A 14,484-nucleotide genomic window follows, 5' to 3' on the forward strand; every position below is an offset into this window, starting at 1 on the left:
CTCATGGCTAAACTCTAAAGAAAATATCTGCAGTATTTCAGCTTTGCTGAGAATCAGTCATCGGCCCCCAATGATCAATGGGAAAGAAAACAAATCTTGTCCAGAGGAATTTGGCTGTCCGACACCGCGGCCTTTAGCGAGTTGCTCGGCTAATCACAAATGACATGACGCTGCAGAGGAATAAGTGTGAAGTAACTAGGCTCTGACAAGCTAACGGATGGGTCGCTGGAGTCTGCTTGCATGACCTTGCCCATTTGAACCCTGCACTTCCTGTGTGCACCCCTCTATTACTAATGGCCCAACTATTCCAATTTTATTTGTGTACACACAAAATATAGATAAGTGTGACATACTTGACTGCTGAATCACCGCCACACATTATAGGCCGCCGGCCCGGCGGCTATGTTTTCTCTTCTGGTGCCACCACACACAAAGTGCTCCATTTCAGTGTCACGGACAGGCACAGAAAGCACATTGTCCCCCAGTGCTTGGGAAATGTCTGCGTTGGGACATTAATAGCGACAAGTGTAATTTCCCTTCTCTGACTTCCTTCCAGTTCAGCCTTTGGGAAAGTCAGAGGATGTTACTGGCTGGGAATGGAGGTTTATCTCAAAGGGACAGGGGTTAATTTACAAGTACAATGGGAAGTCATAATCTCTAACTGATGTGCTTACACTCTAAAAAATGATGTGTTGGATTTACTTAAAATATATATGCACCATTTTTGCATCATACTTTTTAAGTAATCCCAACTTGGAATAATTTTACTTAAAATTAACAAGAAAATCTTTGTTATATGTACTTAATTATTTGAGTTCACGCAACATTCTTTACTTAAAAATGTATGCATCACGTTACATATATTTTTAAGTAAAGAATGTCACGTGAACTAAAATATTTAAGTTTATTTTATGTAAAATTATTCCAAGTTAAAAATTTACTTAATTAAATGATTACGGATTACTTAAAAAGTATGACGCAAAAATGGTGCATATATCTTTTAAGTAAATCCAACACAGTGCAGGCCATGTGAGATCAAAACAAATCTTAGTTCTGTTAAATAAACATTTAAGCTAATTTATATATAAAAATAAGACAATTAAATCAGTTGAACCAACCATTTTAACTTATTTTAGATCTTCAGCTTACATGTCTTAAAATAAATTAAACATGCAAATCACACACAATAAAGCATTTCACTTTATTATTTATTTTTTACCCAAAACTTTTAAATTGCATCTTAAAATATATTAAAATAGAAAATAGTTGTTAAAATAATAATAATAATAGTCACAATATTACAGTTTTTTCTTGGATCAAAGAAATGAAGGCTTGATGGGCAGAAGATATATAGGCCTAAATATTTATTTTTTTCAAAAATCAATAAAAAACAATTAAATGTAACAAATTAGTCCATTATTAAATGCCTATAAATATAAAAATTAGTCTATTAATATCTATTAATTTAAACAAAATAGAAGTTAATTAATGACTTTTGTCCAGAGGTTTTGAACAAATCTCTTCAAAAACAACTACTGGAAAACAGTAAAGATCTATCTTTATTTGAAGCTAAACTTTTGTTTAAAGGGTATTTACTTATTTTGATAATAATTTTGAAGGTTTAATTTACTGAATTGTCGCTGTCATTTAAAAATAATATTGTGCTAGAATCAAGATTGCCATTATTTAATGATAAATTGTGCACACGGAGCTGTAGGCAATGTGTTTTTGGATGTAATATTTATGTTAACGTTACCAAAAGTAGGCTAACCCGCGCCCAAAGCCCCCTTCCACGCGATCCATGTATAGATAGAGAATATGGGAATTTGTAAATATGCAAGGTACATTTGTTTTATCCAAAACAACTCGCTAATAAAGTAGGCCTATAATCTAGGCTATCCGTGGGGGAGAAAGCGCCGTCCGAATTGGTAACCGAACGCGTCAAACACGTCGCGTCTAGTTAGATGCTTGAATCTTCCGCAGCCCGCTCAAGTTCAAATTTATACCGAGGAAGACGTTCGCGGCAAACGAGTCACCCAATTCGCGACGCCCGGCGCGAATGATGCGTCTTCGCGTCTTTGCATTGACTATGAATGTAATCTGCTATCGCAAATAATTAAATTCACGTTCTATGTGAACACACCATTAATGCATAAGCCAACATCATGGTCATATATTTTGAAAAAACACAATATACTCTTCAAATACTCGCGTGCAAAACACTTATTTCATTCATTTACATGTGGACTACAAACGTTTACATTCGTAAGTAACACGTTTCTAATTGTTGATGCAAAATTTGTAGCAATTCTGAAATTCAGTTAAAAGTAAATTTATTGACCAAAAATGCAATAAATGATCATGTGTAGGCCTAAGTACAAAAAATAAGCTTACCTCTTCTCAACGTCTTCACATGTGCTGTGAAATAAATGGCTTAAAATTTTTGTCTGGATAGGCATCACGGGAAATTGCATATCACGTGGCTCATATAGTACTTAAAATGATATGCTAGATTTACTTAATTTTGACGCAAGTTGACATGCCTTATGTATTTTTCATTTTATTTATACATACATTTAAGTGCACCTAGTAACTTATATTTTTGAGTTACACACACTATATATGTTAAGTAAACGTTGAAAAGTTATGAATACTTAATTTTTTATGTTTGATCCAATTACTTTTATAAGTAATGGTTGTTCGGCCAACGAATCGTTTTTTAGAGTGTAGGCTAACATCACTATTTCCATTCCTTATACTTATTATTATATCAAATCATATGTTAAATTGAGGAAAGGTGTGTGATCACTTATCTAAGCTATCAGGCAAAGCGATCACACAAACATTTAGAGTAGATGGCCTAATAGGGACTATGCTATCTTCAAATTTAGATTTCATGGAATCTGTTTAAATTAGGGCTGTCAGTTTAACGCGTTATTAACGTCGTTAACGCAAACCCATTTTAACGGCGTTTTTTTTTTTAGCGCGCGATTAACTGTCTTTTTGTCCTAGCAAACTTTGTAGTTTTTTTCTATGCTTTTGCAGATCCATTTCGGCGTCTCGCGCTCGTCATCCACTCAAAGCCGGCTCGCAAGCCGAAACGTGTGTTTGCGGAGTGCCTGTTGTTTTGTTTCCGTTCTAGCTAGATCCGCTTGCGCTTTGGTCGAAGAAGCAACAAAACGTCCTCGCGCAGCGCCAGCCATTGAAATGAAAGGGTTTAGAGCGCAGCGCGAGGACGTTTTGTGCCCCACACACTCGTTTCGGCTTGCGAGCCGGCCAAATAGTAACGTTACATTTTGAGTGGATGACGAGTGTGAGACGCCGAAATGGATGCCCTTAGACGATTCTGAATGGAAAGTTTACTTTTAAAAAGTTGCCAAATTGTCCCATTGACAAGACCAAGTGATCTGTGTGTGTTTTGTCATTGTGAACTGAGCGATCATCATCGCAGCATGTCCAGCCTGAAACACCACTTGATGATGGCCAAGCAAACACACACACACACACACACACACAGATGATGCGAATTCTCCACCCCCTCGTCAATATCAGGACCTCGTCAGTATTTCTTTCACCCTTTTATTGATAGACAGTGTTACATTGGGTGAGAGATTATTTATATATGTTAGTGTGAAATTGAACACTATTCCAATGTTATTTTCAATAATAGTAAAAAAAACATTTGCACTAAACAAGCCGATCCACTTTTCCATGTTGACAAGAGCATTAAAATGAGAAAAAATAATGTAACAAAAAGAAATCAAAAGACATTTAGAATAGATAAAAATGAGTGATTAATCGTGAGTTAATTATGACATTAATGCGATTAATCGCGATTAAATATTTTAATCGTTTGACAGCACTAGTTTAAATCAATCTCACTGAATTAGTTTACACCAACAAAAGTAGTTTTTGAAAAGTCAGACCATGTAAATACTGTAGCTCCCCTTGTGAAAAAAAACACTTTATCTAAGGCTTCCTTTAAAAAGAGTACTTGTTACAGAAATAACACACTTTAAACTAATATAGTGTGAACTTAAAAGAAGATGTAAAGTAGGCCTTGCATAATTGTCTCTGAAAAATGGTTATATAATAAACTAAAATATACTTTAATGTAATTTCTATTGAAACTTGTTTGCCATGTATTTAAATATATAGGCAATTACACATTTGTAATTCAGTTATAATAACTTTAAATGTAACCTTAAATGGACTTCTTTAAACAACAAAAGATTATTTAAACATAATGATTTAAAATGTTTTAAATTACAATTTTCTGAAAATTCAGTACAATTACGTGCACTTCAAGAACAATCTTTATCCTTAAGCTCATTTTCACTGTTTGCAGCGTTTACAACTGGTATGCATATTTAATACTTTCAGTTCTACCTCAAGTCCCCTTTGAAGTGTACTTTAATGAGGAAGATATTGTTACATCAGCTTCTGGTTTCCACAGTGAAACTCATTGTTTTGCATAGAAAATTACTAAATTGCATGTTTTGAGGTTCAGGGGTAATACAATAGGAGGACTGACAGCATGTTAATACATGACACTGAAATTATGTGCTATATTAAATAACTGCTGAAGGTTTCTATAGCCACTAGAACATACACTCTCCTATGATGCTAAGGAAGCTTAAAATGATAAACACATACTTAGCATATTAATATGGTGTATTTAAATTGATATGTTGCTAAGCAGCTATAAACAAACTGCAGAAATAATCCATGTTTTGCATTGATTTCATCAAGCTTATGGGGATTTTAAGGTATAGCTTTTACATTTGAACCCTATCACCTTAGGTCACAGTTTGCATTTCACTCTTGTACGTTTTATGTAAGTATAGCTAATTTGTGGATGTTCAGGGCAGGTCAGGAAGTACTAGCACATTCTGTCTATGATTTGTTGGGAAGGTTTGTCTCAGTCCATCTGTCTCTCTCTCTCACTATCTCAGGCCTACAGCAGGGTTGATGTTCTACTCTTCATCTGGCCATGCACACGCACGCGTGCGCACACACACAATCTTTACGTGCCCTTGCAGTGCTGATGATCATTACCTTCAGCTTGCTCCCTTGTTAATTACCAAAGCCAGTCTGACCTTGGCCACTGTTTAATTAGTTTTTCCAGAGGTGACAATTATTAAGGATTCCAATTACATCTGTATGAGAGAGGTCACTAAAGACAATCCATCTGTAATGGAAGACATTCTCATTTTATAGCTCCGAGACACTTGTACAAGTTATTTAATCAAGAATACTAGGTATATAAGGTAAATAAGATGTCAAATCAATTAGGCACATGTTGACGCACGACAGCTTTTGTCACCTCTTAATAACTTTTTTGCAACAAAATTAAACATCACTGAACTAACTTAATCTGTGACGCTATTTTCTTTGTTGCATTTTCCTGTTATCTCTGCTGCTTTGAAACAATCTGTATTGTAAAAAGCGCTATATACTGTAAATAAATGTGACTTATATAGGTGCATAATCTCTTCTCTCATATTCCCAGACAACAAGAAACTCTCGAATATTACATCAAATCAGTTTCTCATCGACATGAATTAGATGAAGAGCAAATAGAGACTTAGAAAAATTGTTCAGTTATGTCAAAAGTCTTCCACAGAAGTGTAGAAGATATTTCAGAAACATCAAACTGTTGTCAGATCTACTAAGAGTTAGAGGTTCTGAAGTCAGAATTTCTGCAAACCTATTTTTTTTTAGCTAATGGTCACCTTAGTTTCTTTTTAACCTGCAAAATTTCATCTCAAGAATCCCAAACTGCTCATTCGTCATCATATTCTTCCAAGAACAAACAATGCATTTTGAACTTTAAACCACACCATACACAATTCTATAGCTTCATATTCTGCATGTCAAAAATGTTCTTATTTCCTTCTATTTTTATTTTATCTAGTCATTTTAGGTAAAAGACAAGTCAAGACACCATAGGGTAAAAAAAAAAAATGATAATACAAAATTTGACACAACATCCCAGTTGATTAATCTCCTAATACGTTTATAAGATTATTTTATTAGTTTTCAAGTTTTCTGTACTTACATTTAATATGAAAATGATGCATTAGCTGATTGAATATGCAATAATTTGCATACATTTTTTAGAACATAAATCTGAACATTTTAAACATTGTTTCATTTTGGTATATATCAGAAAGAAAGAAAAAACGTCTGTAAAAACCTTCAGAATATAAATAGGAATAAAACAGGAAAGTTCTGACTGATGGAAAGAACACATTTTGAGAAAACGCCATTAAAGATATGGCAATTGAACTCTAAGTATGGCCAGTTTCACGGACAGGGCTTTGATTTAGCCTGGATTAGACATGAGTTTAATTAGGGTATTTAAGTGGCCTTTATAAACATGCATTAACAAAAAAAAAAAAAAAAAAACATTACTCGTCTGAATCTTGAGACAATACAATGGCAGTGACTGTTTTTTAAGATATACTGTATATTAAGAAGAAGAAAAAAGCCACTCACTGGACTTTGTTAGGGCCACTCACTGGACATTTCACTTTGAAACCGTCGCAAAACGTGCACAATGATAACGTATTCGTCGCTTGCAAAAATGTTGCCACAGGTACGTTTTTATAATGAGCCGAGGCGGATTTTTTTTTTTTTTTTTACTCATTAGCCTGAAAGAAGACTTTTTATGGAAGCAAAATAGGCCAAAATCTCAAAATTGATCAGTGCATGAAATGAAAAGAAAAAGGCAAAGAAAAAAATTGCCTGTAGTGTCTTGCCTTGACTGAAAAGAGCTAAATTAAGTCTCCCGAGCAATGAAAGAACAACCTTTAAGTAAAGACAATTTCCTCTGGGTTTCCCAGAATGGATCCTTTTTTAAATTGTTGAAATCAAAGGAGATTATTATATACCACGTTCCTTTACAAGATACGCCCCAGACAAGCTCGGTGGGATTATTTCATTAAGGCGTGTCAGAACCTGAATTTTAAATCAGTAGATCCACCTCTTGTCTGTCTTAAGGCTAACCCTTTCTCTCTCCATTATCCCCCAGTTAAATCCACAGAGTTAAAGGTCAGGCCAGGCACAGGGGAGTCGCTTCATGGCAGTGTTAAAGCGCCGCCTTTATGCAAGCCGAGGAGCCCCGGGCCCCTGTGCCGCCGAGTGGGCAACCGCCAGAGAAGGAGGTCACATACATATTCATCAAATCGGACATGCACATGTAAACTGCTTTTAATAGGCTTTGACAGCAGAAGTTGTGCTTGCCAAACGTGTGCGCATCAAAGTTGACCCGCTGACAGGGCGGCCCATCCTAACTCACGCCCAGACCCACTTCCTCAAGCATTATTGGAGTCTTTTTACTTTTAGCAGCTTAAGGTCAAAATGTAGTCTGCGTAATGCTAAATATTGACTTTGCAGAGAACACATTCCCACAGTGCATTGCAACTAGGTCAATGAAATAATCAATTCAAGATGGTGGATTAAGCAAGGGAAGTGTTTATTATACAGTACAGTAAATACTATTATTTGGATACCGAAATGTATTGCTAAACTGTATTGCTTATTGGAGTTTATTGTATTAGCTTAGCAACATGCTAACAGTAAACACTACTAAAACCAATTGTGTGATGCTCAGAGTTGCTGCTTATAGAGTTTACCAAATCAATCACTTATGAGGTGCCATTCCAGTTACACTCTATAGGTTTCAAGGGGGGGTGGGGGGGGGATCGCTTGTCTCTAAACGATGTTGGGTGATGTGTGACAGTATTTTCAAACAAAATGGAGGCTAGATAGACCCTCCCTCATCTGCACTGACCGCCAAAACCCCACCCCCAGGGCCTCCTTGTCTGTTATTGGCTGGAACAGTTTGTTATGTTTCGTGGAGCGGGTTGCCGCAGTTTGTTTTTGTTGCTATTTGTGGAGCCTGGGTTATCTGCATAGATGTTTTTTACAGTGTGTTTAGGGGACAGGCAGATAGCGGATAGTGAGGAGATGTTTGCTGTATGTGACAAAAAATGTTTGGGCCTAAAATAATGTGGGACATCGCTTAGAGCACCTTTAACTCTTTCCCACCATTGATGGAAATTTACGGCATACCTGTGTTTTCACTGTTACATGGTAGGGGACGCTATTACACATCTTCTGAAAGAGTACTGAATCTCCTGATCAAAACACAGGTGAAGAAGAAGCAGAAAAAAGCAATAGCACATGTTATATGCATCGATAAAATCATAGATATCCACAATAAAGGTTAGATGTCTTACGGCGGAGTTTTTATCGTCATCACCGGCGGCCATCTTGTCACAGAGTGATGTAAGACGAGTGATCAGCACAAACACAAATACTCTTATCTCGTTGAAATCTTGACGGATTTCCAAACGGTTTGGTTTCTTAAAAACATTATTAACGTGGCTATAATTCTGGAGGATTATTTATTTATACACTTATTATTTATAAGTATGCAGTGTCATAACTACATCTAAGATGTTCATAACAAACCAAACCATTTGAAAATCGGTAGAAAATTGAGCAAGTTATGGCTATTTGAAAAGTACATGCACCATTAAAACAGTTACGGGTGAGCTAGCTGCCTGTGACAAGATGGCCGCCAGCCAGGTGCAGACGTCGACCTCCATTGGCCAGCAGCATGGACGAGATATCTAGCCTTTATTGTGGATATCTATGGATAAAATAACGTAATCATGATCAACACATGGCATAGAAAACTTGTTGTTGTTTTTGTTGTTGTTTCAAAACTTAATGTTACCGAATTAAATGTTGACTCAGGATGAGGTATGGTATTGTACAAACTCCGGGGTGTTGATGGGCTTAATCTACTCCATCTATGTTTTGATCATGGTTCTGAACCCAATCTGGATGTAGTCTTTGACAAAAATGCAAGTTTTTGCTCAATATGTTGCTTTTCTATGAAAGTTTTTTTATATGAAACTGTTTTTTTAAGAGTGCGTCTGCCTGTGTAGTCGGTGTACATAAAACACCTTGCTGTTTTAGGTTTTGGAACAGAGCCAATGTAATTCTTAATTTAGTTGTCTACCTGATATTACTTCGCTGTGCATTGTGCATGTCGAGGCATTCTCAGTCTGATGTTTTCGCCAGTTAATCTGAATGAAGCATCAAATCGGAGAGCCTTAAAACACCCCCCCAAATAACACTAGAATTATTGTAAAAGCTCTCTGGTAATTGGATCAGATGAGGCAGATAATCAAGACTGAAGTTTTTTTGTTTGTTTTCCCTTTTCGGCCAAGCCGTGCAGTTGTGTTACAGCCTCCTGTTCGGCATTTCAAAGATGAGGGGGGGAAAAAGCCTTTGACGTGACACTCAAAACCCAGTGAGCTGCCAGCATTGACAATGCTAGCGTGCTCGCTGTCTCGCCATCATAAAGCAGTTTGTTGATGGGCTACCTGCCCTAGTCTGTCTGGTGCGGGACCGGTAATACAATCTGTCTCATTCAAACAAGAGGAGACTGCCCCCAGGCATCGTACCATGCCCTTAATCACGACAAAAGCTAAGATGGGACTTAGATAGCGCATCAGCCTTCACTCAGATTGCTAATTATGATATCATTTTTCAGCCACTGAGACTGGAATGGGCAGTTCTCTGGTGGAAGAAGAGATCCCGCGCTCCGAGGGAGTCTAGGAGAACAAGTTTACGGTCTCCAGCCGTGTCGTGTGCTGCAAATTATCCTTTCAGCGTAACCTGCGTTTGCCACTCGCAGTCGGCAACAGTCCTCGATCTCCGCAAGAAGCGCCCGAGCCCAGGCGTATTTTAGCTGGCTTCTACACATGCGGCGCGAGGCTCAAAAAACTCCCTGGAAGCGAGTCAGCCTCTGTAACACAAGCACTGAATCGGCCTTTGACAATGTAACCAATGTTGTTCTAAGAGGGCCCCCCTGAAAAAAAATGATTTAATCATTTTTCTCTTTCTCACTTATTTTCCCAGCATGGGAGCTGAGCAGCATTCCAAAACAGTGAGGGAAAGACATTACAGCAGCCATTTCCTGAGAGGAGGGAAGGAAAGCTCTTACAAGGCACTTCTTAATAGGATCGCTGAGCGCTGAGGCCTTAAGCAGACTGCTCGTCTCCAAACATCTTCGGGGATAAAATACAACCTTGGGTTTAGACAGTGTAAAACATCTTTTTTTTTTCCCTCCCTTATAGAGATTGTGTGGGATGTATGCGATTGTTCAATGTCAACGGCGCAGGTTTATAAATGCAATGACTTTTTGAGCGAATAATAGATTTTTTTTTTTTTTTTGAGAAACCTGTTTGGTAACAATCATTATTTTTGCCATGTGCATTAATGCAAAAAGGGACAGTTTACCCAATCATAGAAATTCTGTTTACTCACCCTCATTTCATCCCAAATCGGTCAGTTTTTTTTCTTCTGTGGAAGCTCAGAGCCATTTTTTTTTTCTTTTACAAATCAAAGTCAATGGGGTCCAATGTTGTTTTAGTCCCTCTGACAAAAACACTTTATTTAGTGTTCCATGGTAGAAAGAATATCAAGTCAAGATTAAAACCCATTACAAATTTCTGAGAGACAAGAATAAAACCTAATGGACATTCTCTCCAAATTGACTGTGTCTCTTTGGAAATAAAAAGCAGCCTTTGAGGTCCAGCAGCGTCTCTATTCTTCTTCAAGCACATGTATTGTCTTCTGATCCAGCCTCCATCAATAGCTGACATCCTCTTGAAATCTTTGAAGTAGTGTGTATATATGCCACAAGTGGTCTTCATGTTACAGTAGATCGCTTTACCCCGTCCCATTACTTACAGGTTTGACGGGGCAACTTGCATTAGTGCTGCGCCGGTGTCAGGGTTTGAGTGGCACATTAATAGCGGGCCCTGCATGATACTTATTGTATTCAAATGACTGCAGAAACTGAGTATTATACGTTGTAATTATACACCCGATGTTGATGGACGACTCTGGTGTTTAAATAGACGAAGAATTTCCTTTGTAAATTAACACTGCTCTAATTGCATCGTCCTTAAAATAACTGGGGCACTGACCCTGGCCAGAAGAATCCAGCAGTGTGAGCCTCTCACTGATTTAATCACTTTGCCCTTAATAATGTCTATTTTAAGAGCTGGGTAAGTGTGTTCCTGTGGAGGGTTTCCCAGATCTATCAGTCATAGAGATGGAACGGCTTAAACCCAAATAGGTTCAAATGCACAGCCAGATGGGTAAAGAATATAAATCCTTTTTTTATTATTTTTTTAGATAATGTACATGGGTTATTCCTGAGATGTCAACAAGCTAAAATAATGCAAAAAAGAGAAAAAAAAAACATCCAGTGATGTTAAATAAGTAAAAATAAATACATTATATTATATTTTACATAAAATAAAATGAATTGTACAACATGGTAGTACATTGGGAACATGTTAGTACGATTTATTAAGTATAGAAGTAATTGTAATATAATGATAATCTTCTTTGACAATAATAAGATTTACAAAAAGAGAAAAGAAAAAGGTAATTCGACTATGAGGGCGAAGCGTGTCATAAAAAAATGTGCAAACAGAATCTTAAAGCATATAACGTTTTAGATGAAATCTTACAGAATAAAACAGAATGTTTGGTAATAATGATGTTCTTTTAAGTTACTTTGGGACCATATAAATGCATGGAACAATATATGGAGGTAATTCAGCTTTGATATATTACCATTTTTTTACTATCAAATTAACTGCATGTACCATCATAGTACTTTCTTGTAATGGAATGTGACCACATTTTTGGCATAGTTAATGATTGTCCATTAGTTTTAAAGGGGTCATGAACTGGCTTTTTAAATTGTATTATTGTTGGCTGAGGTCATCTTATGACGTTCGCTTAGTTTTTGCATTCAAAAACATCAAAATGAATAAGTGTGAAAAAAGGCTACTTTCTACCCTAGTTTTGAGCGTAGCTGAAAAACGCTCGGTTTTTATGGGCGTCTTGCACTGAAGCCCACTGCTGTGCGTGGATAACAACTGCATATTATAATGAGTTTCAACTCACCAGTCGATGCACATGGGGGAAATTGTTTTGAAAACGTCCAATGTTGTAAAATGGCGACCGGAATGATTTGACCATATGTTCGACCCAGAGTTCGTGTGTTGCACCATTCCTGTCAGATCCAATATAGACGGCACAGCAGCGTTCTTTACTCTTGATCGGTTTGCAAATCCAGTCTTGTTTACAAAACAATGCTCAGTGAAATAAAGCGAACTGACAATGTTTTACCTCATCAGCTGGAATGTCATTAAAAATAAAGTTTATCCATGCAGTCCTATTGGAATCCAGAGGAAGCTTATGCAGCGACTGTCTTCTTCCACAACCAGGCACTGCACAGTATTCTGTATCGTTCGGTAGTTAGATCCGGTTTGTCATCACGAGGTAGGAATCTATGTTATTTAGCTATGCGTGTAATGCGTGAATCGGTGGGCGGGGCTAAACTGGCCGTGTTGAAGTAGGCGTTGATCTTTTTCTGCGGGGGTGGTGTTTTATCCTCTTTGTCGTCATAGTTCCCCACTTTGAAAAACGAGTCGTTTGCTGAGCCTGGTGTCAATAAAAGCTTTTATTGGACTAACAAGGACGTTTTCAGTTCTGAAACTTACAGGATATTCTTATAATATGATGACCTCTTTGATGTCAAAAGCTCAAGGAAAATTTGATTTCTCAGTTCATCACCCTTTTAAATGTATAGAAGCGATTTTCAGAGCGGCTATACAGTAGCAAACTTTGAAAAAAAATGAGATCCCGGTTTCATTTTATAGTCCCACACCTTCCACAGATATATATATATATATATAGACCACTTAACTTAGTTGCTATCATGATGTGAAGAGACTATGTTTCTGGAACAAATTGCCTACTCTGCTTTTTAATGGGCAAAGCTGATTTGTGTATTCATTCATTCATGTCTCTCCAGCATTCTCTGTGTCTATCCTGTGCTCACATAACCTGTGTGATAATTCCATCAAACATCATTTATGTAAATGCAATTACTGGAGAAACATGATAGCTAGATGCAGGAAATTTATTGCTCAGAGGGGTTTGGCTCTAAACATTCAATTAAAATAATACGTTTCGATTTAATCAGAACATAATAAAATACAGAGGACACCCGGTCTACCAGTGAGGAGATGAGTTCCTCTCCAGAACTGAGATTCTGTGCCATGTAAACCGGTGTGTGCGCCAGGGGACTGTGCCAGCTTTGGCCAAGTCCGACAGATGTTCTACGGCGGGAACCTCTGGATTCAGAAGTAAATCGAAGAAAAGACCCGAGCTCAGGTTTCACGCTCATTCCGTCCACCTGTGCTTGCTTTTGTCTCAAAGCTTCAAAGCTGTTTTAATTTTTTTTTAAAAGGGATACTCCACTTTTTTGTAAATAGGCAAAAGGAAAAATATATATACTATGGAAGTCAATGGGACCAGGAACTGTCTTGGGTAACACTTTATAATAACTACACGCTAATAATCATTAGTTAAGCATGAGTAAACCATTAATTCATCAATCATAAAGCATTAATAGACATTAATAAGCAGTTCATAAATACATCTATAAATGCTTTCTTCTTGATTTAAAAGCATATCTATAATTTGTTTAATAATTGTATTTTCATCCTTTATTAATGATCAATTTATCATTTCTAAACGAAGAATTGCATTTTTTATGAACCAGTTATTTAAGAGTTTTCTGTGGTTCATACGATTACTTAGAGCGAGTAAGTAAATGATTAATAAACTATTTAAATGTACATTCATACAGCTTATTATTCAGACATATAGTGATGGTTACTTAATGTGTTAATAAATGCTTTATTAACATGTATTAATGCTGTAATTAAGGGTTAATTTGGGTTGTTATAAAGCATTTAGTAGTGGTCAGTTAACTATGTTCGTGAGGACATCTAAAGTGAGGACTAGTCATGCCTTGTAAAGCATTTTTAAAGGCTGTTAAATATTTCTATGTTCTGTATCACTGCGTTGTGTTTGTTACGTTTTACTGTTTAGAAGATTGACGAGTCTTTAAATCGCCTTTATAAATGCTTTACAAAGCATGAATAGTCCTCACTTTAGATTAGCTCACAAAAATAGTTAACTGACCACTACTAAATGCTTTATAACTACCTGTATTTACTACATTTACTTACACTTTCTAAGTGGTCTTATTAATAACTGACAACTCTTAAACAACTGGTTTGTAAATAATGCTATACTTCATTTAGAAATTATTAATTGATCATTAACAAAGTATGAAAATAAAATTATTAAACGCATTATAGATATGCTTATAAATCAAGAAAAAAGCATGTATAGCTATATTTATAAACTGCATATTAATGTTTAGTAATGTTTTATAAATGATGAATTAATGGTTTACTCATGCTTAACTAATGATTAATAGCGTGCAGTTATTATAAAGTGTTACCCTGTCGGGTTACTAGAGTTGGGGTACTCGGGTCCAATTTTGAATGAACTCGGACTTGT

General features: G+C 36.6%; 1 long non-coding RNA gene across 2 annotated transcripts in view; it reads left to right on the plus strand.

Moving 5' to 3' along the window:
- LOC120474460 (uncharacterized) overlaps positions 1 to 12,042 on the plus strand; it is a 215,523-nt gene extending 203,481 nt beyond the window's left edge. The window contains exon 6 of one of the 2 annotated variants that reach the window (XR_016145606.1): positions 9,943 to 12,042. This is a non-coding gene — a long non-coding RNA (uncharacterized LOC120474460). The remainder of the gene's footprint in view (positions 1 to 9,942) is intronic. The other variant, XR_016145607.1, reaches the window with a different exon arrangement.
- The last annotated feature ends 2,442 nt before the right edge of the window (positions 12,043 to 14,484 follow it).

Source organism: Pimephales promelas, chromosome 11, assembly GCF_988280905.1.
Source record: "Pimephales promelas chromosome 11, fPimPro1.hap1.1, whole genome shotgun sequence".
In the NCBI taxonomy this organism is placed as follows: domain Eukaryota; kingdom Metazoa; phylum Chordata; class Actinopteri; order Cypriniformes; family Leuciscidae; genus Pimephales; species Pimephales promelas.